This window comes from Adiantum capillus-veneris, chromosome 22 (genome assembly GCF_014529385.1).
Source record: "Adiantum capillus-veneris isolate H3 chromosome 22, ASM1452938v2, whole genome shotgun sequence".
Classification (NCBI taxonomy): Eukaryota; Viridiplantae; Streptophyta; class Polypodiopsida; order Polypodiales; family Pteridaceae; genus Adiantum; species Adiantum capillus-veneris.
The window spans coordinates 26,298,585-26,325,269 of NC_140952.1; the positions used below are offsets into that span (position 1 = coordinate 26,298,585).

Genomic DNA, 26,685 nt, shown 5'->3' on the forward strand with positions numbered 1-26,685 from the left:
CCCAATAGAATTTAAAATACAGCATACATACTGAAAGCAAAACAAACTCCCTATTTTACATCAACAAATTGTTGTTTCACTTCAAAGGATTGGCTCCATATGCGTCCATGCAGGCAAGTGCTACTCACAAGTCTATTAAGTAACACTAAAGGCTCACTCAAAAGTGTCTAAAAGCTTACAATTGTGCTGCTTTGAAATTCAAAAATACCGGTTGAGAGGAAGAGGAAAAAGGAAAAATACAGCATAGATTTAGGGAAAAATAGTGTAATATTAGTAAACAATAGCTCAAATTTTCAAATTTCCGCTTTGAAAATCCATAAAAAGGAATTGTAAAATCTTGTAAAAATAATTTTTCCCAAACACTGCTTGGAAGTCGCTCTGTTTGAGGAGTTGGATACAAGTGTATCCGTTGCGAATGACATGGGGCCTGTCAACATTGAATAACCATCCAAAGCATGGTTTATGAGTTTCTGAATACTGGAAGACTTTAGATAGTATCTTTAAACTTCTTTGGGTAGACCGCAACAATATCCCTCCATCAGTTCTTTGAGACAAACCTTCTGGAAGAAAAGTATCCCAAAATCTCTGATTGTAGGTATCTTCTTCCTTCATACTCAAATGATTCCATGCAGTCAAAACTCTGCTTAGTATTGTGACGGGGTTTTTTTTTTCCAAGAAAAAAATCCTTCTATTAGTTAATGAAAACTGCCCATAGGGCTACATCCACCTCTGCAAGAGAGGACTACAACAAGCATGATGAGGAGACTCTCCCAATGAAAAAACAGCATATATACAATGAGGCTAAATCAAGAGATGGGAGGAGGGAAGAGCCACACAAGTGGACAGTAGTGCCATCTGAGCACCCCATGGACTATGGTGTAGAAAGGCCCAAGGCGCCAGAGTCGAAGGAAAGCCTCGCGGCGCTCCCGCATGCGGTCGGAGCTACCCTGTTGTCCCTCAAGCTGTCCTCTGAGAGTATGGATCAGCTCTAGCCAAAAGTCACGAACAGTCTCTGCTGGTGGCACAGGGCGAGCCTCAAAGATGTGGAAACAGCGGGCCCGCCAGATGAACCAAAGTGTCAGACCACTGATGAGCTCCCAACACCCCTCTCTCTCACTACACCACTCCTGTGGAGTAAGCTCTGTAGCAGGCTGGAGTGTAGGTCGCCCCCCCTGCATCACTATCATCCTGTTGGTTGGAAGATAGCTCAAACTGAAGTGCCGGGCCCGTAAGGGTGGACCAAGCCGCTGCCCCCCAAGTGTACTGTCGAGCCGTGGAGAGGGCAGGCATCAGCCGAAGAACTCGTAGCCACACCTGCTAGGCCGAGGGACATCCCAAAGACAATGACGCTGACTCTCCACCAACTGGTCACAGGCTGCACATGCGGCCGAGAGACCACTATCCACAAGCCAGCTCCCTACTGTTGTGGCTCTGTGTGCAACCAGCCACTGAAACAAAGTGACGCGCCTCGGCTGTCTGAAGTCCCACAGCCTCTGCCAAAAGGCTGCCAAGAACTCGACTGTGAAGCCCTCCTCCTGCCAATGACGTGCTGCAGCGGGGCAGGCCTCTCTCTGTGCTGCAAGTATATGACGTCCAAGCCGAACAGTGTACTAAAGAAGGGGACTCCCGGTCTGCAGAAGAGAAGGGGTCCCTCCATAGCCACTCACCAGGATCCCATTGTACTCGTGCCAGTGGACAACACTCCCAAGCCCATAGCCACCAGTGTCCAGTCTCAAGAGCTGCTGGGTCAGGGTCTATGACGCAAGTCCTCCCACAGATGCCCACAACTCGGATCCTCTGGAAACAGCACTCTGCTACTTGCGGGGCCTCTACTGCAACTCGCTGTAATCGTCCCCCACCCTCAAGCTCGAAGAACAGGGCTGGGACAGTTTCTGAGCAGGCCCTGACTGAAATGAGAACCTCCAGTCGTGTGAAGGCTCCCATCCACCGGGGTGCTACTGGCTCGAGAGGCGTGAGCCAGTCAGTTGGAACTGACTCTGAGATGTCCTGACACATGTTTTGTACCCCTCTCACGCCCTGTAGCTGGAAACCCTGTACCTCCTCTGACAAACCTGTGAACTCTAGCCAGTCACCTAGAGAGCGCGCTCGACCTGCTGCCATGGGACCCCAAGAAACATGAGGCCGACTCCCAACCAAGTGGCCTCTCTGAGTGCTAACCATGGGGTTCCAGACGAGGGGCTGCCGTAGGCGCTCCTCCGTGCACGTCGGCTGTCTCTGCTCTAGGCCACGCCGTAAGAGCTTCCAAGATCGAAGCAAACTCACAGCAAAGCGGTCCTCCAGTCTCCTGATCAAACCAACTCGACGCAACTCTGTAAAGATCCATATGGTCGAAGGTTGCCAAGGGCCTCCTGACTAAGGCACCCTGGCACGAAGCCTCTACAGCAAGAACTCCTTCCAGGGCTCCTCACCTGGAAGAAGTCCTCTGACGAGGAACTTCCCAAGAAGGGCTCTGCTCTGCTGTGCTGTGCTGGATCAATGATCCCAAGCCCTCCCTGAGAACAAGGAAGTGTGATGACCGACCAAGCCACCTTGGCTCGGGCAATCTGACTGTCACGACCTGACCAAAGGAAGTTCCTGATCAGCCTCTCTACCTGGCTGATACAAGAACTCGAGAAGATCGAGCAAGAGTGATGTACCACATAGTCGCCAACAACACCTGGTTGGCAACTACTACTCTACCAGCCAGCGAAAGTCGTGCTGAGCTCCAATGTAACAGCTTTCTCCTGATGGACAGGAAAAGAGGAGCAATCTGCTGCTCGGGGGACAAGTCCAAACCAACCTGACAACCAAAGTACCGAACTACAGTCCCTGGGGGAATCCACCTGAAACCCTCTCCTAGCATCCAATCTGGCACAGGAGCACTGCCAACCGAGAAAGCCACCGTCTTCCAGTTGATCAGTGCGCCCGATGCACAGCAGAAGGTCTCCAAAGCCTGCTCACATCTGTGTAGATTGGCCTCCTGGCCCTCTAAGTACAAGGCTAAGTCGTCGGCAAACTCAGCGTCCAGAAGCTCATCTCCCCGTATAGGGAGTGCTAAGCCCCTCAGGCCAACCTGCTATGACACCAAAAATCTGCTCATCACCTCCGCATAGAACAGAAAGAGAAAGGGGGCAAGAGGACAACCCTGTCTGACCGATCGTGTGAGCATGAAGCCCTCACCTCTACCTCCTGCCAAAAGCACCTGACTGTGAGCCTGTCTGTACAAAGCTGACACCCCTCTGATCCAAGCCTCTGAGAAGCCCATCCTGCGTAGCGTGCCCTCTAGAAAGTCCCAGTCGACTCTGTCGTATGCCTTCTCAAAATCGAGAAGAAGAATCACAAGGTCCTCCCCACGGAGCCGTGCAAGGGCAGAAGCCTCCCAAAAAGTGAAGATGTTGTCAAGGATACTGCGTTCCTTGACAAAACCTGTCTGAGTCCCATGTATAAGGCTCTCCAAAAGTGGCTGAATCCTCAAACTCAGAGCCTTGGCAAGAATTTTGTAGGCTGAGTTGAGGATGGTGATGGGGCGCCACTGTCGAATCTCATCCAAGGAGCCACCCTCCTTTGGAATGAGGTAAATCAGGCCCTCACTCATGCTATCCGGCATCACTCTTGTGTGCAGAATGTACTGAAAGGCACTACAAAGCTCTGGGCCAAGCAGGTCCCAGTACTCCAAGAAGAAGCTGGGAGTCAGCCCATCCTCACCTGGATAGCTACCAGGAGGGAGGGCCCTAAGATCCTTGTGCAGCTCCTCAAGCTGAAGAGGCATCTCTAGCCTCTGGCGCATCTCCTCAGTCACAAGACAAGGCATCTGTGCCCAAACCTGCTCCCTGCATGTATCTTGCCGCTCTGACTAGGGCTCAGCCGACAGTAACTCACGGTAAAAGTCAGTAGCAACTGCACGCATATCCTCAGGCTCACAAACAACTGACCCATCGGGTCTCCTCAACTGATTGACCTTGGCATGCGAGTGCCCAGGTCCCAGTCTCAAAAAAAGAACCAGTCACTCTGTCACCCACCTGAGTCCACTGAGATGCCTGTCGATGAAAGGCAAACTCATGACGCCTCTCCTCTGTGGAAGCAAGCTCCTGTCGAGTCTGTTGTAACTGCTCCTCCAACCATGGACTGTCTGGATGCTACTCCTGCATCCTCTGTAGTGAAGCAATGCCTCGTCTGAGACGCTGCTCCTCCTCTCTCGCTGCAGCCCGTCGAGCCAGAGACTCCTGGAGAAAAAAGTGGCTAAGCTGAGCTAGGCCTAAGGCCACTCTGTCTGCAGGTAGAGCCTGGTTGTCCATGCCCTCTGTCCAGAGAGCCTCTCCCCTCTCTCTGAGTGTTGAGTCCAACAACACCCGCTCTGGGATGCGAAGCATCGTGCTCCCACTCCTCTGCATGTCTGCCACTATGAGGATCACTGGTGCATGGTCCGAGAAGGATGTCCCTGCCAGGATGCCCATTGATCCCCCCAAGTCACTGAAGTGGTCACTAGTGTAGAAGCGATCTATCCGCGATAGATTCACTCCTCCCACTCTGCGGTCCGATCTAGAGAAGGCAAGACTCTCTGGAGGCCTCACAAAGCCAAAGTGCTGCCATGTATCCGAGACACTTAGAGTCATACACAACCTCTCCCAAGCTGCTAACTCGACTCCAACATGTTGAAGTCCCCTCCTACACACCAATGGTCAGCCTGTGGCAAAGACTCAACAATCTGTGACCAAAACTCTGCACGAGCACTCGCCACATTGGGCGCATAGATGTTCAGGAAGCCCACAAGGCCACCCTGAACCTGCATAGTAATCCACTGATCCCTGCCTGGCACAATAATCCCTCTGCCCACAATGGCCTGCTGCAATGAGTCCGCAATAGTCATACATACCCCACCCTGGATGCCTCCAGGTCCAAAAGCAGCTAACCAAAAGGTATCATATGGTCCACGTAAAATCTGACCACATCCCCGAATGCGGCTCTCAGACAGATGGTGCTCCTGAAGCATAAGGAGATCAATCTCTCCTCCCACAAGGCAACGCTGAAGCTCCTGACGCAATCGGCCCCGCTGTCGCTGAAACTGGGGCCCACCTAGTCCCTGCACGTTCCACGAGACGATCCTCATGGGGAGAGAGAGAACAGATGTTGCCGCAGCAGCAAGACGGGCTATCTTCAAGGCTGGCTTGGATGGGGAGTAATCCGCATCCGAGCGTCCTCTAGATAGGCGAGACTGCAGTGAGTGCCTAGCCCAAGCCCAAGCAGAGCGAGCCGTGCGTAAAGCAACCTCCTCTGTCCAGGAGTCCTCATGAATGTATACATAGCAAGGCAAACACTGTGTATCAGCAAAAAAGTACACCACAATGTGCCTACATCCTGCTGAGTCTTGGGGTGTCACCGCAAACTTGGCCAATGGCCACAAAGTCTGCAGCAAATCTGTAACTCCAAGTTCTCCCATGTGGTGAGAGAACTCGAGAACCTGTGTATGCAACCATCCCACCACTGAGTCGAGGGACCACTCTGTCTCGGTCCTACCACAGAGGGGGAAGGAGAAACCAACTGCTAAGTCCAAGGCCTCTGTCCCCCTAGCGACGAGGAACAAAGCATGGACCTTGAAGCAGGCTGCCTCGTGGTCTACTGCGGAATCGCCGAGAAAGCGAGTGAACCTGTAGTCGAAGAAATCCCAGCGGCGTCGGAGGTCAATGCTCGTCAGACCACGAGGGATAGCTGCAAGGAAAGATGTCTGAATCTGAGAGGGGGCCGCAAGAAGGGCTGACCCTCTCTCGCTAGGCGACTCGTGGCAAAGGCGCTGCCAAGAGATCTCCTAGCCGCCGGCGAGGGACCAGTCTCCTGAGTCGACTGTGGAACTGGAGCAAGAGGGGGGGGAAAAGGAGCTCTGGGGGGCGGAGGGGAGGAAAAGCGGGGAGGGGCGACAAAGGTAAAGGGGCGAGGTGGGGAGTGGACGGGAGCAGAGGGCGGGAGGGAGGATGAGGAGGAGGAGGGGAACTCTGAAGGGGGGGCGGCTGGCAAGGGTGAAGCGGAGGTGGAGGCTGGCGTAGGGGGCTCCTCCTGCTCAAGAGGACCAAAGTGGTTCCCCGTCGGAACCCACTGCTGCTGAGTAGGCACCTGAGGGCCACTCTGAGTGCCAGGCTGTCGCTGTGGCCCCTGGCGTCGACGGCCACGGGCCTGCTGCCACCCCTCCTCCGTTGTAGCCCCAGGCTCGGAGGGTGGCTCTGAATCTGTGCGCTGTGCCGCTGGCTGTGGCTGCGGCTGCGGCCTAGCCTTGGCAGGCTGGGGCTGGGACTGAGGCTGAGGTGCAGGTTGTGGCCTCCTCTGTGGACAAGCCTTCGCTAGGTGGCCCATCTGTCTGCAAATGAAGCACTGGTTCGGGAGACCCGAGTACTCCACACTCTGTCGAAACCAACCCCCACTCACCCGAGGCAGAAGGATGACCTTCGGGAGCGTGTGGGTATCTCTGACCAAAACTCGAACTGAGGGGATGCAAGCTGCCTTGGCAGCTACTGATGCTGCCGTACGAGGTGACTCCAGGACAGTCCCGATGGCGGAGCCAATCCTGGAGAGAAGTCGTAGGTACTCCCTCCGTAAACCTGGAAAGCAGACTGAGATGGGGATGTCTGCCTCCTCTACTAGCACATCCGAAGTCGGGTCAAAACCATGTCGCCACTGTCGAAAGTGGGCGCGTGATGCTCGGATGGCCAGTGGACTCATAGCTATGACCTTGGAAGCCATCTCGGAGGTCTCGAACTCGATCTAGTAGTACCCCCGTCCGAGAATCTGGACATCCAAGATCTTGCCCACCTCTGCGAGAAGGCGGGCCTGGAGAAGGTCTCGCAACTCTCCTCCGCTAGGACGGGTGCCGAGAATTTTGCAAATGACCGAAGTCGCCTCCAAATGCTCAACCTCAGCGGCTAGGCTCGCTTGCTCTGTCGGCGATAGAGCAAGTCGAATGGTGGGCTCAGCCGGGTCGGGCGAGGGGGCTTCGGATGAGTCCCTCTGCGGCGGAGCTGGAGCCTCCATCTGTGTCTACTGCTGTGGCGAAGAAGCGGACGGTGAAGGGACTCTGCAACCGAGCACGCCGAGCACTCTCCGAAGAAACAGTGTTGCAGAGCCAAGTGCAGGAACCTTCGGGAATGACGAAGACGGGGGAGGGGAGGAAGGATAAGGCAGTGAGCGAGAAGTCAAGGGGCAATGGGCAGGGGGGGGGGGGGGGGGGGGGGGGGGGGGGGGGATGGCGGCACGAGAAGGGGGCAGCGGATGGGCTGGGAAGCGGGCTGCTACGCGCAAGGGCAGGCGGGGCGGGCTGGGCTGATGCACGCGGGCGGGCGGGCGGTCTGGGCTGGGCAGATGCGCGCAAGGGCAGGCGGGGGGTGGGAGGCAGCGGGGGGGGGGGGGGGGGGGGCGAGCAGCAGTAGCGAGCGGTGGCACTTCCATTGTGACGGGTTTTAGGGTTATAGACACATCGGTCCAATGCATTTGTTTGGCTCACCCCAGACTCACTCTCCCTAGGAAGGTGGTCCATGCTAATCTCTTGGTCAAAGATGGAATCCTCTGTGTTATGATCAACTCTCTTTATGTGGTTTTTGCATCTCAATAGTGCTAAAACATCTAAGTGGCCTTCGGGTCTAGGACTAACTTCATTGAGTTTTGCGAGAACTAGCCAAGAGGCCTACAACCTAGAAGAAGGAGAAACATAAGAAATTCCAACTTGAGAAGTCTCATCGAAAGGCCCAAAGTTATAAAGAGGTTAGGATTTTAATCCCAACTCCCACTCAACTGACTGCAATTGGCCGAGGAGTGTAAAACCCTAAAATAAAGCAAGGCACACTCACACACACAGCTTGCGTAAAGACTGATGCCATGGCACGCTATACAACTATTTCCGTGATTTTGCATTGAGCACTGCTATACGGAATTTTCGTGATTTGCGATGAGCATGGTGATGTGGCATTGCTGTTCGGACAGCCTATGGGTGCTAGCTTTTTGGACCAAATGATTTTAGACTTTATGCTTTTCATGTTAAACGCTTTTGGGGCTCTGCTTTTGGTATCCCTTGTACTCTTTATAAGTGCCCCTTGGGGCCAGTCTTTGGGATGCAGAGCTTGAAGAGTTGAACCCATCGGGAATTGTAACATCTTGAAGCAATAATAAAGAAATACCGAAAGGGGTGCTAGTCTTTGGGGCCAACGCGTCTTGGTTCGGAACTCCGCCGAGTCGTGTCGTCTCTCATATAATTAAGTGTTTGAAGTGTTAAAGTGTTAAGTTTGCAGTTATCTTTGTGTTTCCATTATCCTACTCGACGGCTGACTCCTGAAGAGATGGCACAATATTGATCAGAAGGAAGGTGTTACAAATGTGACCTACACGGACAAGTTGCCTAGGACTACCTAGAAAACCCCAATAATAAAAGATCCCTCTCTTATGAAAGCACAAAAAACAAAGACCCTTCGTTGGATTGATTTCTAATTTGATAGGTGTTCCTACCATCCACGCATCCAATGAACCATGTAAAGCTGTGGGAAAGGTTAAAGATCAAGATGCCTTTATCCTCTTGAAGTCAGGCTCCATGCAAAATTTTATCTCCCCAAAATTAGCTGCAAGATTACGTATTGGGGAATATGCCAAGGGGACACAAATTGAAGCGCAGATGGCTAATGGAACCTACTTGTCATCAATACCCTTGATCGGATCACTTTGACAACAAGTTCAAACATTTACAGATCCAGTTGACTTTTATGTTATGGATTGGGAGGATGTGATGTACTACTAGGCATGCTTTGGTTCTACAAGTATCATGCCCGTTTTGACTCAAGAGAACGAACCATTCAATTGAAGCACAAGAATAAAGCACCACTTCAAAACAGTTCATAGTTCACAATTTATTCGACACTAGCCCGGCGGAGTTTGTAGCAGGGCTACAGTGTCACTTCACAGGACAGACAGACAGTTGGACAGTTAGTTACAATTGGTCTGGTTCACACTGGACAGACCCTTTGGGCTGGGGAGTGACACGTGGCAGGGTACCGACGGTGGTCTAGTAGACATCGTGGCCAGGTCACCACCACCACTCGGTTTGGAGATAGACTTAGCTAACTGGACATGTATTAGCCGTTGGTGGCTCTTTATCGTTGTACATATGAGTAGTCGTTTTGGGCCAGTTGCATTGGCTTGCACGTAGTCGTCTAGAGTGAGTCTATTCACAGAGCACATCTTCACCATCCCTGCACATTTGAGCCTCGACACCCCCATTGTACCTGTAAGCCTGGGCTGGAGCTGAGTGTGCGGCCACGCCAGAGTCTGTATCAGTCTTCGAGATAGTCCAGTCATATGTTCTGGTTTGCTGTTGTGTCTTTGTGAGCTCTGTTGATGTCTATTGTTTCCTTTCTGTTCAGTTTGTTTGAGTGAGATTGTCACGCACATTGCAGTGAGGACCACCCACTGTAGAGAGCACGACACATTCTCCGCGCTACAGGTGCTCTCATTTTGGCGATCACGGTGGGACCTCAACTGAAATCTCACTCTGTGAGGTGCAAATCTTGAAGTTAGTTAGGTTTATCTAGCTTCGCCTACCTTGCCTAGCTTCGCCGACCTTGCCTTGCACTGTTCTCCTATAGCCTGGTCCAACTGTTCCCCTTTCGCCTGGTCCAACTGGTCTAGTCCCCTCTCGCCTGGTCCAACTGGTCTAGTCCTCTCTCGCACTGGTCCAACCTGTCCTCGTCCCTGGTCTAGACCTCCTCGACCCTGGTCTAGTCCTCCTCGTCCCTAGTCCAGCCTGCTCTAGTCACTTGCCTGGTCTAGTAGAGTCTAGACCAGTCTTCAGCCAAGTTCAAGGTTTTCTTGCCCAAAGGTTGGTTGGATTGGTGGTCACTACATGACACATACAAGGCGGTCAGTCGAGCGTCAAAGCGCACTACTGAGCCCTCTGAAGTACTATAACAGAAGACGACCTTTGGTACCGAGTAGAAGTCCATCAACCTCATCACCTATCCCTCCACATACATCACCCATTCCTTCATCCGCTTCCACATCTTCCAGATCACCTTCTCCAGTAAAGCTCTCTCCTATTCTGCTACAGGCTACTGAGCTACAGGCTCAACAAGGGGCCATAGAGCCGTTGGCTAGCGTTTTGGCTAAGGTAAACATCAAGTTCCCTACATTCAAAGGACTCTTCAGAAGATGCTGACGACCATGCAAGGAGGTTTGTATCTCTCTGTAGGGGTCGTGGTCTTAACAGGGAAGATGCTTACTTGGTACTCTTTCCATCCACCTTGGATGGCTTAGCAAACAAATGGTACAGCCAGTTTGCAGAGAACCATTTTGCAACTTGGACAGCCTTAAGGCAACAGTTCTATGCAACTTTCAGGCCCGGTGACTACCAGTGGAAGGTGTTGGATGAGTTAGCCAACATGGTGCTCCAGTCAGAGGAGACTTTTGCAGAGCTTATGACTAAGACCAAGTCTCTGGTTGCCAAGCTTCCTCAGCAACCCGGTGAATTCATGGTGAAGAAGTGGGTGGAGAAGGCGCTTCCCAAAACTTCTCAACAAAAACTCCGAGAGAGTCTCCGGCCCGAAGCCACTTTGGAGGAGTTCATCGCAGCTGCTACTAGGATAGAGGGGGCTAGGAAGCTGTTCAACAACTCCCCTCACATAGAGACCTTCTCTGTGTTTCCGGAAAGTCCTGTTGATCCATTGACTTCTTTACGTAGAGAACTTGAAGCCCTAAAACTACAACGCGCTCTTCAAGAGGAGAAAAATATCTCTCTTCGCCAGGAGAAACCCCCACATCTCGAGGCTTTGGATCAAATCAAGAGAGAGCTAGAAGAGCTACGGTCTCAACAACAGACTAAGGCTATGGTATGGTGCAGCTCGTGTCGCTCTCCAGGGCATCCTCCACAGGACTGTCCCCTTCGGACTTATTGCTACTTCTGCGAAAAATCTGGGCACGAAGACAAGGATTGCTACTATATCAAGGGGTTGCGGCAAATACAACAAAGTCTAGGTCCTTCTCTCCAACAAGGGCTAGCACCTGCATCGAACATGGTCTCACCCTATGGCCATCAAAACCCGTTGCCACCTCTACTGACAGCACCTCTTTGGCAGACTAGAGGACAGTCTACCCTGTGGGCATAGTAGAGAAGGTGCCTCTGATGATACAAGACTTCACATTTAGCTTGGGTTTTGTGGTGGTCAGTCTTCCTCAGGTAGAGGGAGGATTTCCTTTGCTGATTGGTCGACCATGGTTGAGGCATACTAAGGCACTTCATGATTAGGGCAACGACGCCATGTGGATACATACTCCTGGCTCCCCCATGCAACCAATTCGGCTCGAAGGAGGTATGGATCCAGTGGTTCATCATAGCTCACTGTCAATACAGTCCAATCCGACCCTGAGCAGCCCATCCCACCTGACAGGTCTGATGAAGACCTGCTGCAGTGGTTGGAAGCTACTGCCTCGATGCCATGCTATGTGGTCTCTATTCAAAACTCACATGTACCGGTAACACTATCTCTTCCAACTCCTCAAGCGGACACAGATGTCAGAAGTCCTACACTAGAAGTAGTCCTACAGCAGACAGTGGACCAGTCCAAGAAGTACATGGGTCAGCCCCAAATTCTCAGGATTCAGATGATCCTCCTATGGAAGCCCTCGGCCTCAGGGAACCTATCACACATCACCGAAGGGGAAAAAAATCTCCTCTGCCTGAACTCGCCAATGATTCCCCCCTTCCTCTAACATCTCCCAGGTCGGATGCCCCGCCCACTCAAAAGCACTCTGTTATGTCTGTGTCTGAAGATTTACCCTTCGATGAGCTTCCACCAGGATGGTTACAAGAAGAGTATGCGGAGTTTCCAATCAATCAAACGCCAGCACATGATGTCTCGAAGCTCCAAGAGGCAGCCCATTTTTCAACTTCTGATGTACCCTCCACAGTTACACCTCCTGACCCTGTCAAAAAAGTCAACCTGGGCGACCCTGACAACCCTCAGCATGTCCTCTTAGCAGCTTGGTTATGGGAGCATCCTGCATTACTTGACCAGGTAGTTTCTTTTATTCACTTGTTTAAGGATGTTTTTGCTTGGTCCTACAAGGATTTGGAAGGGATCCCGCCAAAATTGGGTCTCCACACAATCCCTCTAATTGAAGGGGCTAAGCCTGTCAGAGGCCGAGCTTATAAGCTCAACCCGAAGTATACAGAGGCTGTCAAGTCAGAGCTCGAAAAAATGCAAGAGGCAAGGATCATTGTACCTGTGGAGCACTCTGAGTGGTTATCACCCATGGTGATAGCGCCTAAGAAGCAGTTCAATAAAATTCGGGTGTGTAGATTACCGTGCACTAAATAAGGTAGCTATTCCAGATGGTTTTCCCACACCTTTCACTGAGCGTGTGCTCGAAGATGTAGCAGGCCATGTTTTGTACAGTTTCATGGATGGGTTTAGTGGATACTATCAGTTGGGCATCCATCCAGGTGAACAGCTGAAAACGGTTTTTGTGACTCCCTTGGGTATTTTTATCTACACTAGAATGTCTTTTGGGTTGAAAAACGCTCCACCTTCTTTCAATCGAGCGGTATATCTCATCTTTTGTCTGCTGCTTACGGATCATCTTCGCATCTTCATGGACAATTTTTCGACCTTCTCAGATGCTCAATGTTCAACCCCAATGGAAAATCTAGAGGAACACCTCGCTCAGCTCTCTGCTGTCTTCTCCAGGTGCAGAGAGGCACGGCTAAAACTCAATCCTAACAAATGTCACTTTTTGGTCACTGAGGGCACACTTCTAGGTCATGTGGTGTCTGCCAAAGGTTTAGCACCAGACCCAGAGAAGATCGTGGCAATCTTGAAGTTACCACCTCCTATCAATCCAAAAGGTGTTCAGAGCTTTGTAGGCCACACGGGATATCATCGTAGGTTCATACGGATGTATGCACAGGTGGCTCAACCATTGACCCGACTTACTAGTGCTACAGTACCCTTTAAATGGTCAAAACCTGAGGCTGAAGCATTTGAATACCTCAAAAAGTGCCTCACTGAAGCACCTATTTTAGTGGCTCCACATTGGTCTCTTCCTTTTCATGTGCATACTCATGCCAGTCAACTGACTGTGGGGGCTGTGCTAACTCAGCCTAGTAAAGAGTACAACCTGGATCGCCCTGTTCGCTATGCAAGTCGCTTGCTCACCAAAGCAGAGCGCAACTACAGCACCACCAAAAGGGAAGGTTTGGCTATGGTGTATTCTTTACAAAAGTTTCGTCATTACTTGTTAGGGGTCCACTTCACTATCATCACAGATCATCATGCGCTCCGCTATCTTCTGAATAAACCCCAAGTTGCAGGAAGAGTGTGGAGATGGCTACTCATATTCCAGGAGTTCGACTTTGAAGTAGTGCTTAGTCCAAGCAAGCGGCACGTCATGGCCGACCATCTCTCTCGCATACACACAGGTGAGCCCAATACTGGGGTTGATGATGATTTTCCTGATAGTCATCTTTTTAAAGTGGACACAACCCCAGAATGGTATGGAGATGTGTTACATCTACTCTCTACTGGCCTATATCCTAAGAATGCTTCTCCCTTGCAAAAAAGAAGACTCTTGCTGAAGTCTAGACCGTTCTCTTTGATTGGCGGACAACTCTACAAATCTGGGCCAGATGGTGTGCTGCGCAGGTGTGTCTCCCCTCATGAAGTAGACCACATTCTGGAGGATGCACACAGTGGTCCTACAGGTGGCCACTACCCTGGTCACATCACAGCGCAAAAAATCTTATAGACAGGCTTATGGTGGCCCTATATATTTCGAGATTCTATTGCTCATGTCAAGATGTGTGATGTCTGCCAGCGATGTGCGCCCAAGCCTAGCAAGCAATCAAATCGCCCTCTGCATGTATCTATGGCGTGGTTGCCCTTTGAGAGATGGGGCTTAGACTTTGTTGGTCCAGTTACTCCATCTGCTCAACCAGGCAATCGTAAGTATCTCTTGGTAGCAACAGAGTATGCAACAAAATGGGCCGAAGTGGTGGCTACCATCGATTGTACAGCCGCCACTGTCGCAAAATTTTTGTATGAAAATATTTTTTGCAGGTTTGGGTGTTCTCTGGACGTCACCAGTGATCGAGGTAGTCATTTTGTCAATGACTTGATCTCCACTCTCCTCACGAATTACAAGATTTTTCATCGCAAATCTTGCTCTTACTATCCTCGAGCAAATGGGCAGGTTGAAAGCACTAACAAAGTGCTAATCGCGCTTCTCAAAAAAGCTTGTCATCTGCATCCAACATCTTGGGCTCAGGCTATCCTCGGCACAGTTTGGGCTTATCGCACCTCCTTCAAGGCAACCACTAACTACACCCCATTCCAGCTAGCTTTTGGCTTAGAAGCAATTGTACCATATGAGTTCAACTCAAGTTCAGCAAGAGTGGGAAGTGTTCGTGTCACAGCTGGGATTACTTCAGCAAACTTCTCTCGTCTCTCAATGTTAGAAGAAAGCAGGAGGTTAGCTTCACATGCTCTCCAAGCCGGGCAGATTCGTCGCAAAGCGTGGCATGATCGCCATCTCCGAAGGCCGAAAATAACGCAAGGCTCCCTGGTGCTACTCTATCAAGCTAAGTATCTAAAGAAAGCCAAGAAGCTGGTACCAACCTGGCAAGGGCCATTCAGGGTACATGAAATTTTGCCACAAGGAGCAGTCCAGTTAGTAACTTTGAACGGTGTTCCATTGCCTCTGGTAAATGGCTCCATAATCAAGTGCTATTACTCCTCTGAGTAAACGGTCTACAACTATGCAACTATTCCGCCATCTGTAGGTTCTATATCCCATCTCTCACCTCCCCACTATCTTTCCACCAGAACGAGTGTTCTGCTACTGTCTCAATTTCTGCTATGTCTGTAGAAGTTTCCGCATTTTCCTCCTAAGGTATCTTTTCTCCACTAAGTCTTGGTAAAAGTCTTGGTAATTGGGTATTGTATTGAAATTCTTCAGTCCAAACACTCCTTGAATTGTTTCTATCCTCAGTGTTATTTGCCGTTAAGTATTAAGGTCTTTCCAGTTAAGCTTATAGTCGGAGTCTCCAAGGGTCGTGGCTCTGTGGAGGGTCGTGGCTCTGTTCAGTTGGAACAAGTGGACTCTGCTCAGATGGCGATTGAGAAAGTGAACGATATGTAATCAAGGACTGGATGAGGCTAAGCATTCACTATCACGAGTACATCACTTGCAAGCAGAACAAAAAGCAAAGCACCAGGACCGGGAGAACAACACCAGCGCAGCAAACGTTTTCGAGTGCATCGCTCGCAAGCAAGAAGAAACCAGGACCGACAATGAAAAACAACACCAACATAGAGCAAGTAAATCAATTGTCGCCATACATAAGCATACAAAAAACTGTCGACGAGCCAGAGAAACAAACCTCCAAAGAAGTTCATGCTCTCACTATCGTTGGGTGAGGCGTCTATGTGAAGAATGTGGCAGAGTTTATGTCAGATAAGACTATAGGACCGTCTTTGAAACCTTTGGTCCCATTAGCAGTAAAGTTCTTATTCTAGCTCCAGGAATGGGCCATTAGAGCTTCTTTACTTTTGTGCTCCAAAACTCGCTACGAGTAAGCGTAAAAATTGCTTGGGCGAGCCTTAATCCCTAATCGCCTTCTTTTCTCTAAGCTTGAATACCAACAGATTAAATTATCCCACTCTGCAAGCATCAGCTTCTCTTCCTTCCTTTCTTCTTTTCCCGTGTATCTACCCACTGCATTCTCTTCCTTCTTTTCTTCTTTTCCCGTGTATCTGCCCACTGCGTTCTTCTCTTCCCGGTGTATCTGCAAACTCGTCCGATTCCATACCTCCCTCTACCCTCACCCCTACCCTCTACCCACCCCCTCGCCCCTACCCTACAAACCCCTCGCCCCTACCCTCTACCCTCGCCCTCGCCCCTACCCTCTACCCAGCCCCTCGCCCATACTCTCTCCCTCGCCCATACCCTCTACCCACCCCCTCGCCCCTACCCTCTCACCTCTCACCCTACCCTACCCTCCCCCTCGCCCCTACCCTCTCACCACTCGCCTTACCCTACCCACCCCCTCGCCTATACTCACCCCTCGCCCCTACCCTCTGATCACCCCCTCGCCCTACTCTCTCCCTCGCCCCCTACCCTCTCCCATACTCACCCCCTCGCCCCTACCCTCTACCCGCCCCCTCGCCCTATTCTCTCCCTCGCCCCCTACCCTCTCTCTTCCTGCCCTACCCTCTCTGCCCTTCGCACCTATCCATCAGAAATCTCCAAAACGCACCTACCAAAAATCTCAAAAACGCATCTATAGAATCTTCTGCTCTTCTAGTGTCGAGATCTCGTACTTGAACATTCTATCAACTGTACTCACTATGGCAGGAGGTAGCAAGAAACAGACAGCAGAAGGTGGTAGCAGCAAAAAAAAAAAGAATTGTTGCGAAAGAAGAAAGATGTGGCTGCAGAATCAGAGGAATCGGAGAGTGAGGAGATGTCAGCAAGCAGTAGCCACGGCTTGGATGACATAACTTCCAACGACCCCAGTGATGAAAGCTACAAAGCAGGCTCGCCCTCTGAGTCAGAAGCACACTCCGAGTCAGATGCTTCGAGTGATCAAGAGGACCATACAAGAACAGCTCAAAAGAAAGGGAAACAGCCAATCACGAGTCATATAATCAAGAGGCCTGCAACATCCAAAAATCGCACCGCGTTCTCTTTGGATTTTTATTTACAACAGCCTCGACCATCTTTGAGCGAGGTATTTTCCAATGCTCAGCTACACACTCTAGGTCTCACAGCATTGGCTGATGCCAATCTACCTAACACTGTTCCTGTGGAGATGATACATCAAATGTTAAAGGATTATCCCAAAGTAAGGGGCCACAAGTTGACAGCTGAGAGGCTTGGCCATGCCATGGGAATGACTAGCTTTCCATCTGTGAAGCCGGCTACACGCACTTTTTCTAAGCTGTCCAAGGATGCCACAATTCAAGCATGTCAAGAACTGCTCAGTTCGGATCACCCAAACTATGAAAGGAACAAACGGATTCTAGCAATCTTCAGGTATTACTTTCTCGCTAGAGAAGCCAAAGAAGATAAAGAAAAAAGTGATCTTCCCACTATCTTCTCCCATTGCGACGGCCTCTACTGTTTAATCCACACCATACCTTGTGGATTCCACCAGATTCTCTTCACCTCATTGCAGTCTAGGGCTAAAAGATTTCGGGCCCAAGTGCAATCTGTGCAGTTAAGCTTCAAATGTTTTGCAGCACCTCTTTTGGCATGGGTCATAAATATTGAAGATCCACAAGAACCCTCGAAAGGGAAAAGAAAATCTGTAAGCATTCAGGCTGACCCTACAGTTACCAAGAGAAAGAAGATAAAGGCAAAAGTGGCGAAGGATTCAGTGCAGTCTTTACTCTCCTTGCCAGTTTCAGAGAGCAAGCAAACTAGGGTGACGCGTCTTCCTAGTCACACTCCATCTACTTCTACCCCTAGTTCTACTGTGCCAGCAGCACCAGTGTCTACAGCATCAGCACCAGTCTCTACTTCCGCCCCTCCTTAGAGCAGGGTGGCCGCTGCGACCTTACAGGATCCTCTCCCTTCTTCTCCCATCTTCACTCATACTCCAGTCAACATATCTCACTCTCCATCTACAATAACCATAAAAGAGGTACCTACCACACCAGTTGTACCACCTCCTAGCTCGCCGGTTGTGCCACTTACACGTCCTCCAGCATCCCATGCATCTGAGGGATCTTCAGGGATGCTCGACTCTACTTCTTTGTTTCACCTTTCTGAGAAGTTACTTTAGGACTCACGGGCTGCTATTGCCACCATAGAACTAGGTACAGAGCAGCTAGCTGCCACGCACCAGCGTCACTCCGCCACATATGCAGCTATGGAAGGATCTCTGAGAGTCGTCGAGAGTGCAATCGCAGATAGAGATGCTACGATTTTCGCATTACAACAAGCATTGAAGATTAAGTCAAAGATTATTGACGACCTAAGAGCACAGCTATCAGGATTTCAAGAGACGCTTTTGTATGGTAATAGGTCCGCAGAGGTTCCTGTGGGATACGGATGGACTGGGCCAGGGACACAGGTCCAGACTCAGGTACAGACTCCTACAGGGTTTGGGTATGCAGGAGCAGCAGGTCTCACTCAACAGTTCTTGGGATCGTACACACGACCGGGGACACAGGTCCAGACACCTGCAGGGTATGGAGGAGCATCAGCAAGTCCCTCTCAGCAATTCTTGGGATCGTATACGCAGCCCCAAGTCCAATACTATACTTCACCGGGGCCTCAAGGTCAGACACCACAGAGCGTTCCTTGCTGTGACGGTGTTGCTGGTGCACACCACCATGGTTGTGTCACTAGGCGTCCTGAGTACACTTCAGGGCAAGTGCTTCCATCCGCTGTGGAGCAGGTGGCTGCTCCAACCACAGGGAGCCAGTTTGTTCAGAACATAGTCCAGCAGCCGCAACGTTACACGATCAATTTGATGGCTCCCCCAGACGTCAATACTTCCGGTGCGACAGTGGCGACGACACTTTCTCTTGGATGACAGGACCGCACTACTTGCTACTCCTTTCATTGTACATATGGTTACTTTTTGCAGCGAGACGGTGACCAGTTTTGTGGCGGGCAACCTGTAGCAGGGCTACGTGTCACTTCACAGGACAGACAGACAGCTGGACAGTTAGTTACAGTTGGTCTGGTTCACACTGGACGGACCCTTTGGGCTGGGGAGTGACACGTGGCAAGGTACCGACGGTGGTCTAGTGGACATCGTGGCCAGGTCACCACCACCACTCAGTTTGGAGATAGACTTAGACTGGACATTTATGAGCCGTTGGTGGCTCTTTATGGTTGTACATATGAGTAGTCGTTTTGGGCCAGTTGCATTGGCTTGTATGTAGTCGTCTAGAGTGAGTCTATTCACAGAGCACATCTTCACCATCCCTGCACATCTGAGCCTCGACACCCCCATTGTACCTGCGAGTCCTGGGCTGGAGCTGAGTGTGCGGCCACGCCAGAGTCTGTATCAGTCTTTGAGATAGTCAAGTCATATGTTCTGGTCTGTTGTTGTGTCTTTGTGAGCTCTGTTGATGTCTATTGTTTCCTTTCTGTTCAGTTTGCTTGAGTGAGATTGTCACGCACATTGCACTGAGGACCATCCATTGTAGAGAGCACGACACATTATCCGCGCTATAGAGTTCCGTGCCTAGAGATATTGGCCTCAAAGACTGGCGCCCCTTTCGGTATTTTTGTTTATATTAATCTGCAACTCAAAGTACAAGCACTTTCGTGATCAAGGAGCGACGGCAAATCAAGAATCATGAATAGAAGGAAAGAAACTATGAATAAAGATTGATAACGAACTAAGAATACTTTTATACAAATTTATGATTAATAAAGAATGATCTTGGGTGTGTGCAAGCACCACAAGCAGGATCCAATGACCTTTTATAGGCCTTGGCTAAGATTTTGGGTGTGTGATGATACCCAAGCAAGATCCAATGACCTAGGCGTTGGCTAAGATACCGATCACAAAACAGATTTTCAGACGCTTTGAGTTTTGCATGAATGATAGTAGTGTGAGCATTTTCTTCCATCTTGCAATCAAGGACGATTGCTTTGATTTTAGAAGGCGGTATGTGACGGGTTTTAGGGTTAGGGTTTTTATATCGAGGTCATAGACACATCGGTCCAATGCGTTCGTTTAACTCGCCACACACTCTCCCTAGGAAGGTGGTCCATCTCGATCTCTTGGTCAAAGCCGGAATCCTATGTGTCATGATCAACTCTCTCTATGTGGTTTTTGCATCTCAATAATGCTAGATTATCTTAAGTGACCTTTGTGTCTGGGACTAACTTTACTGAGTTCTGCACGAACTAGCCGAGAGGCCTAGAAGAAGAAGGAGAAACAAAAGAATGTCGAAAGGCCCAAAGTTATAAAGGGGTTAAGATTTTAATCCTAACTCCCACCCAACTTACTGCAATCGGCCGAGGGGCCTAAAACTCTAAAATAAAGCAAGGCACACTCACACACACAGCTTGCGTAAAAACTAATGACATGGTAGGCTGTAGGCTATTTCCACAATTTGTGACTGACATGATAACGTGGCACTGTTGTACGGAATTTCAACAATTTACGTTGATCATGGTGACATGGCAATATTGTACGGATAGCCTATGGGCGCTAGCTTTCTAGATCAGATGATTTTAGACTTGATGCTTTACAAGTTAAACATATTTTGGGCTCTGCTTTTGGCATCCCTTGTACTCTTTATAAGCACCTCTTCCAGCCTTTGGGGAATCTAGATGCAAAGCCTACAGAGTTGGACCCATCGGGAATTGTAACATCTTGAAGCAACAAATAATAAATACTAAAAGGGGCGCTAGTCTTTGGGGCAAACGCGTCTTGGCTCAAAACTAAGCCGAGTCGTGTCGTCTCTCTCAGATATTTAGTTGTTTGAAGTGTTAAAGTGTGAAGTTTGTCTCTGTGTTTCCGTCCGGTCCATCTTCGAAAGTGATTACACGTACTGCAATGTCAAACCACATAGATGAAAAGAATCTCTTAAACCCCACACAATTGCGAAGTGGCTTTCCATGCAATAAAAGGATTGACCACCACGTCTCTGCATTCCCCTTAAGGTGGGATTCAAAGCTTACTAGACCTTAGAAGCCTCTATAAAGTTTCCTCGTGAGAAGCAGTGTCAAACTGTTGAATGAAAGATAGTAATTTATTCCTATCCTTAAATCCAAAGAAAGTATCAAACTTGACACATTGACCGCCATCCTTAAATTCTTTCTTGCCCTTGCGAGGCTCCAAATCCTCATATTAGGTTTTCAAAAGTATGTGGCTCCATTTTCTTCCAAAGGTAGAGCCAAAGGTAGAAGATCTACCATCTGAGTCATTCTCTTCTTCCAAATTGTTAGCACCTTGTGGTTCTCCAAGACTTAGTTCTTCGATGCTTTCATTTTTGTGGCCACCCTCTCTTCTTTGTCACTAGAACAAGGACTAGAGCCCTTGTCCTCAAAGAGAACACGTGGTGTTCTCTTCTTGACCCCTTCTCTGTGCGGTCGGATACCCAAATAGCCGGAAAAAGACGTGGACTTTGACTTGTGTCTCTTACGTGTTGTTGAATGTCCGAAACTCTTCATAAGTTTTCTCACTTGGCGCTCTACCTCCCTCCAAATGTCCTCAACTGAGACGGAAGGGTGTGAATTCTTGATAGCTTTTGGCTTTGCTTTAATCTTCATTGCCGAGTTTAGTTTAGGATTGGTGATGTTTTGCAACCGTTCATAAACTTCCGTAAACGCTTGATTCTGTAAATGTTTCACATATAGGAGATTCTTCTAAATTTGAGAAGTTGATTTGTATAAGCTTGGTCTTCTAGTTGCCGCCTAAAATCTGCAGTAACCTAGTCGAAATCACGGTTCTCTGTTTCATCCACAGGTGCTCTACATTAAGTCTAAAGCTCAATGCTCATCACCTTCATACTACTTTTCTTCGTCCAGCTACTCACCTTGATCTTCGTTCTAACTTGACACTCTTCAACCTCTCCATTAGTCTCCTCTGTTATATCAGCAGATTCGTATTGAGAATCTTGCTCTTCCAATTCCCTCTCATAGTTGTGTTCCTTGTCAAATTCTCTATCTGAATCCATGGCGTGTGTTGCATAAGGTCGGATGTGACAAGCTTTAGGGTTAGAGTTTCTGTGTCGAGGTAGACACAATTGATCATCGCGTTCTTTTGGTCAGTCATAGACTTTATCTCTAAAAAGGTGGTCCATAAAAATCTCTTTGTCAAAGCCAAAATCCCTTATGCCTCGCATTGACTATTGCTAAATTTGCTTTATTTGACAGGAAAATAATTCTAAATGAATTATTGGATTTATAAGTGAGAGGGTTTTCTTGCTTGGAGCATCAAGAAAAATAATTCTAAATGAATTATTGGAATTTAAAGTGTGAGGGTTTTTCTCATTGGAGATATCCAAGTACATATATTTCTAGTGCGTCATTCAGAGTGATGACGGGAGCACTGTGAAAGGGAATATCTGTAAGGCCACCATGAACGGGTACTTCTGATGCGTCACATCAAATGGATGACAGGGAGCATCGGGAAGTCGTATTTGACCATCTGGGAACTGACATCTCTGATGCGTCATAGAATGGGTGACAGAGGATCGTGAAGGAGATTGTACCGTAAGTTCGGTAGGAAAGGACTAGGTGATGGGTATTCTTGATGCGTCACAAGGTCAGTGACAGATGCATCGGAAAGGGGATATCCATAATCGAGAGGAAATTCCGAACTGTGTTAGAATTGTGCACAAGGAAAAGCAAGCACTTGAATGAAGATGGGTCCAAAGGAAACTTTGAGGAAAAACAGATGCTTTCTGAGAAAATTGAGAAAGCGGGATTGCTTTTCGGGAAAGCAGATGCTTTTCCGCGAGGAAGTCTATGTCTGCATTGCAACTGTGCATGTGATTGCATCCAGGTACGCCTGGGAATTGCTGTGTGTAGCAGGCTACAGTCACTTTCACAGGACACACAGTACAGTTGGTCTGGTTTGGTTCACACTAGACGAACTCTCTTGGCTGGACAGTGACATGGCAGTAGGATATGGACGGTGGTCGTGGGCATCGAGGCCAGGTCACCACCACTCAATTTGGGATAGATCTAGATGGCTGACATTTATGAGCCGTTGGTGGCTCTTTATAGTGGTACATATGAGTAGTAGTTGTTGGGTCATCGAATCATCTTCTAGCTCTATGGTCCAGCGTCGTCGTTAGGAGTAGCGAGTCTATACACATAGCACTGCTTCACCATCCCTGCACATCTGAGCCTCGACACCCCATTGTACCTGTGAGTCCTGGGCTGGAGCTGAGTGTGCTGCCACACCTAAGTCAGTATCAGTTCTTTGAGATAGTCGAGCCATATGTTGTGGTCTGCTACTGTTGTCTCTCTGTGAGCTTAGTTGTTGTCTATTGTTCCTTTGTTTTCAGTCTGTTTTGAGTGAGATTGTCACGCACATTGCACTGAGGAGCACCCACTGTAGAGAGAACGACACTATCTACGCTACAGATGCTCTCATTTTGGCGATCACGGTGGGACCTCAACTGAAATCTCACTCTCTGTTGAGTCTGCTGGTCTGGTCTCCTCTCGCCTTTGTCCAACTGGTCTGGTCCTCTCTCGCCCTGGTCCAACCAGCTCTCGTCCTGGTCTAGGCCTTCCTCATCCCTGGTCTAGTCCTTCCTCGTCCCTGGTCTAGTCCCCTCCTCATCCCTGGTCCAGCCAGGTGGTCTAGTCACTCGACCTGGTCTAGTAGAGTCTAGACCTATGTTCAGCCAGTTAAGGGTCTTCTTGCCCAAAATTTGGTTGGGCTGGTGGTCACTGCATGACACATACAAGGCGGCCATTTGAGCGTCAAAGCGCACTCCTAAGTCCTCTGAAGTACTACAACAGAAGGCGTCAACCCTTGGTACCTCGTAGAAGTCCACCAACCTCATCAACCATACCTCCACATACAGCCTCATCCATTCCTACATCAGGTTCTACATCTTCCAGGTCACCTTCCCCAGTGAAGCTCTCCCCCATTTTGTTACAGCAAGCTATTGAGCAACAGGCTCCTAAGCAAGAGGCCATGGAGGTGTTGACCAATGTGTTGGCCAAGGTAAACATCAAGTTTCCTACCTTCACGGGACTCTCCTCAGAAGATGCAGACGACCATGCAAGGAGGTTTGTCTCTCTCTGTAGAGGTCGTGGACTTAACAGGGAAGATGCTTATTTGGTACTCTTTCCATCTACCTTAGATGGCTTAGCAAATAAATGGTACGGTCAGTTTGCAGAGAACCATTTTGCAACTTGGGCAGCTTTACGACAACAGTCCTGTGCGGCATTCATGCCAGGTGACTACCAAGAAAAGGTTTTAGATGAGTTGGCCAATATGGTGCTCCAGTCAAAGGAGACTTTTGCAGAACTAATGACTAAAACCAAGCCTTTGGTTGCCAAGCTTCCTCACAGCCAGGGGAATTCATGGTTAAGAAGTGGGTGGAGAAGGCTCTTCCCAAAACTTCTCATCAAAAATTCCGAGAGAGTCTCCGACCTTACGCCACTCTGGAGGAGTTTGTCACGGCTGCTACTAGGATAGAGGGAGCTAGAAAGCTGTTCACCGACTCTCCTCAAGTAGAGTTGGTGAAGTTCTGATCCTTTAACTTCTTGGAAAGTCCTTCTGATCCTTTAACTTATTTACGCAGGGAACTGGAAGCCCTAAAGTTACAGCGAGCTCTTCAAGAGGAGAGGTCCTTCTCTCTTAGACAAGAGAAGCCTCCACATCACGAGGCATTGGAACAGATCAAGCGCGAGCTAGAAGAGCTCAAGTCTCAACAGGAGACTAAGGCTATGGTTTGGTGTAGCTCATACCGCTCTCCACGGCACCCTCCACAGGAATGCCCCCTTCGGGTTTATGCCACTTTTGTGAGAAATCTAGACATGAGGACAAGGACTGCTACTACCTGAAGGGATTGCGACAAATACAGCAAAGTCTTGGTCCTACTCTTCAACAAGGGCCAGCACCTGCATCCAACATGGTTTCTCCCTATGGCCATCCACACCATATGCCACCTTTATTGACAGCCCCTCCTACGCAAGGTATGCAAAGTACTTTTCCCTCTCAGAGCTTTTATCATACCCATGCTCCCTCATCATGTTAAAGCTTCTATGCTTCCACCTCCAACTCCATGCACCAGGAGCAAGGACCACCTCGCCCTTCGACTCGCCCATTGAATCGGCCCATTTTGTGCTACCAATGCAGTGAATATGGTCATTACCAAAGCAAATGCCCTCTGCCCGAAGGGTCCCCTCCCTGCCGTCATTGCCCTGAAATGAAGGATCACTATAGTAAAGATTGCCCTAAACTTCGTGCATCCACGGCTGCAAACCCAAGTCAAAGCCAAAATGAGTTTACCTTTCCCAAGCTCAATTTGATAACAGTTAGCACCACTCCTCAACCACCCCCTTCTGCCCATGTGGTTACCACTCGAGAGAAGTTGCAGTTGGTAGAGGAGCCAGCGGGCGTCCTCACCCGGGCCTAGAGAGCCGCTCTCGGTCTTAGTATTCCAACACATTCAACTCCCTCACACATTCTCACACCAGTGGATACCCTGCCTTCATCTGTTAACAAGCTATCTCCTAGTGCCATGAAAGAATCCAAATCTTTGTTCTCTGATATTGATGAAGCTTTCTTGGAAGCGGTTTCCTATCTACGAAAGGTCAAGGTACCCAAGAAACCAGTGGTAGAACAGAAAAATCTTACAGCACAGACAGTCTTGAAGAACACCTTCCAACAAGTGTCCCTCTATGACATGCTGCGACTAGATGCGAGTTTTAGAAGTGACACCCTTGCTGTTATTCAGTCACTTTACCCAAGAGCAAGTCCTAGTGGCGGGCACCTCCCAGTGCGACCACATCAAAGTCCTATATGATATCCAGTCCCGCAGCTCCCCTCACAGACAATCTCAATATCAGTCGAGCTCGAAAAATCGATTGACTTTCCATCTTGTAACCTGCACCAGAAATTAGGGTTAGATTCTTTCCATAAGGTCATAGCCGACCACAGTATCGTCCATCAGCTCTTGGAGAGATAGTGTTCCTCTGGCCGCGATGGTAGTCCCAAAACATAGCAATCACACCGAACCTCCGAAGCAACATCTACTGGGAGATGTCGAGAAATTTCAAGTTATAATCATCTAGGGTTTCCATGGCAAGCATTGCAGGATACCCCACACTGCCAGAAGTTGGAATCCGAAGGAAGATGTCAGAAACAATATAACTTCGGGCAAAATTTTCTTGAAAGCTTGCCAAGTCCTTGGAGTGTGCGGCTTGGTAGCTATAGACATCAACATCTCCATGGCACTGCTTCCAAGAAAAACAGTGACTCGAAACAAATCTAGATCCTTCTCTTGCAAGTGATCTTTATGGCTTATGCCTTGTAAGACATGAGCGGTGAAAACGGGAGCGCGCCTGATGCACGATGAAGGGTGGAAGTGGCTAATAAGTCCGGGGTCGGAGCACGAAGCTAAAATTTCCAATGAACTTTGGAAGTGCGCCGGTTTGCTTTGTCTGCTCTCTGATAGGACCGGTATGCTTTCAGAAAAGCACACCTGATGCTCTGATACCACTATCACAAGACGGGCACCACGTGCCAATAGAAAAGAACAGACTTTTAGCACTTCAATAACAACTAAACTGAGAGAGAGAGAGAGAGAGAGGACACGCGACACGGAATGGCGGAATTCCACCCCAGAGAGTATTGGCGCTAAACCTTGACACCCCTTTCGGTATTTCTTTATATTGCATCAACATAGTACAAGCTGGTACTCTAGACTCTGCACCTTCTCCAGGAAGCATGCCAGAGAATGAGCCCATGGCCTCATATTTAAAGGCCCTAGGTCCCAAGAGCAGTTTTACATGAAAATCCTTCAAACTCAAAAGCATCTGGTCCAAAAGAAATGCCCAAAAGCTGTCAGCGTAATTAACAAAAATTCGTACAGCCTACCACATCAACATGTCTGCCACGTCAGCATTGTCAGCGTGATTTTCGGAGCGTCCGTACTGCTACCACATCATCAACTGCGCGTGTGTGTGGGTGGGTTCTGCTTTATTTTGATTCCTTTATGTCACTAG

The 26,685-nt window shown here is 49.2% G+C and overlaps 1 protein-coding gene across 4 annotated transcripts in view; it reads right to left on the reverse strand.

Annotated features, from left to right (window-relative positions):
• The window catches only part of LOC147429061 (uncharacterized), a 304,137-nt gene that overhangs the window by 275,391 nt on the left and 2,061 nt on the right, over positions 1-26,685 (reverse strand). The gene's annotated exons all lie outside the window — the stretch shown is intronic.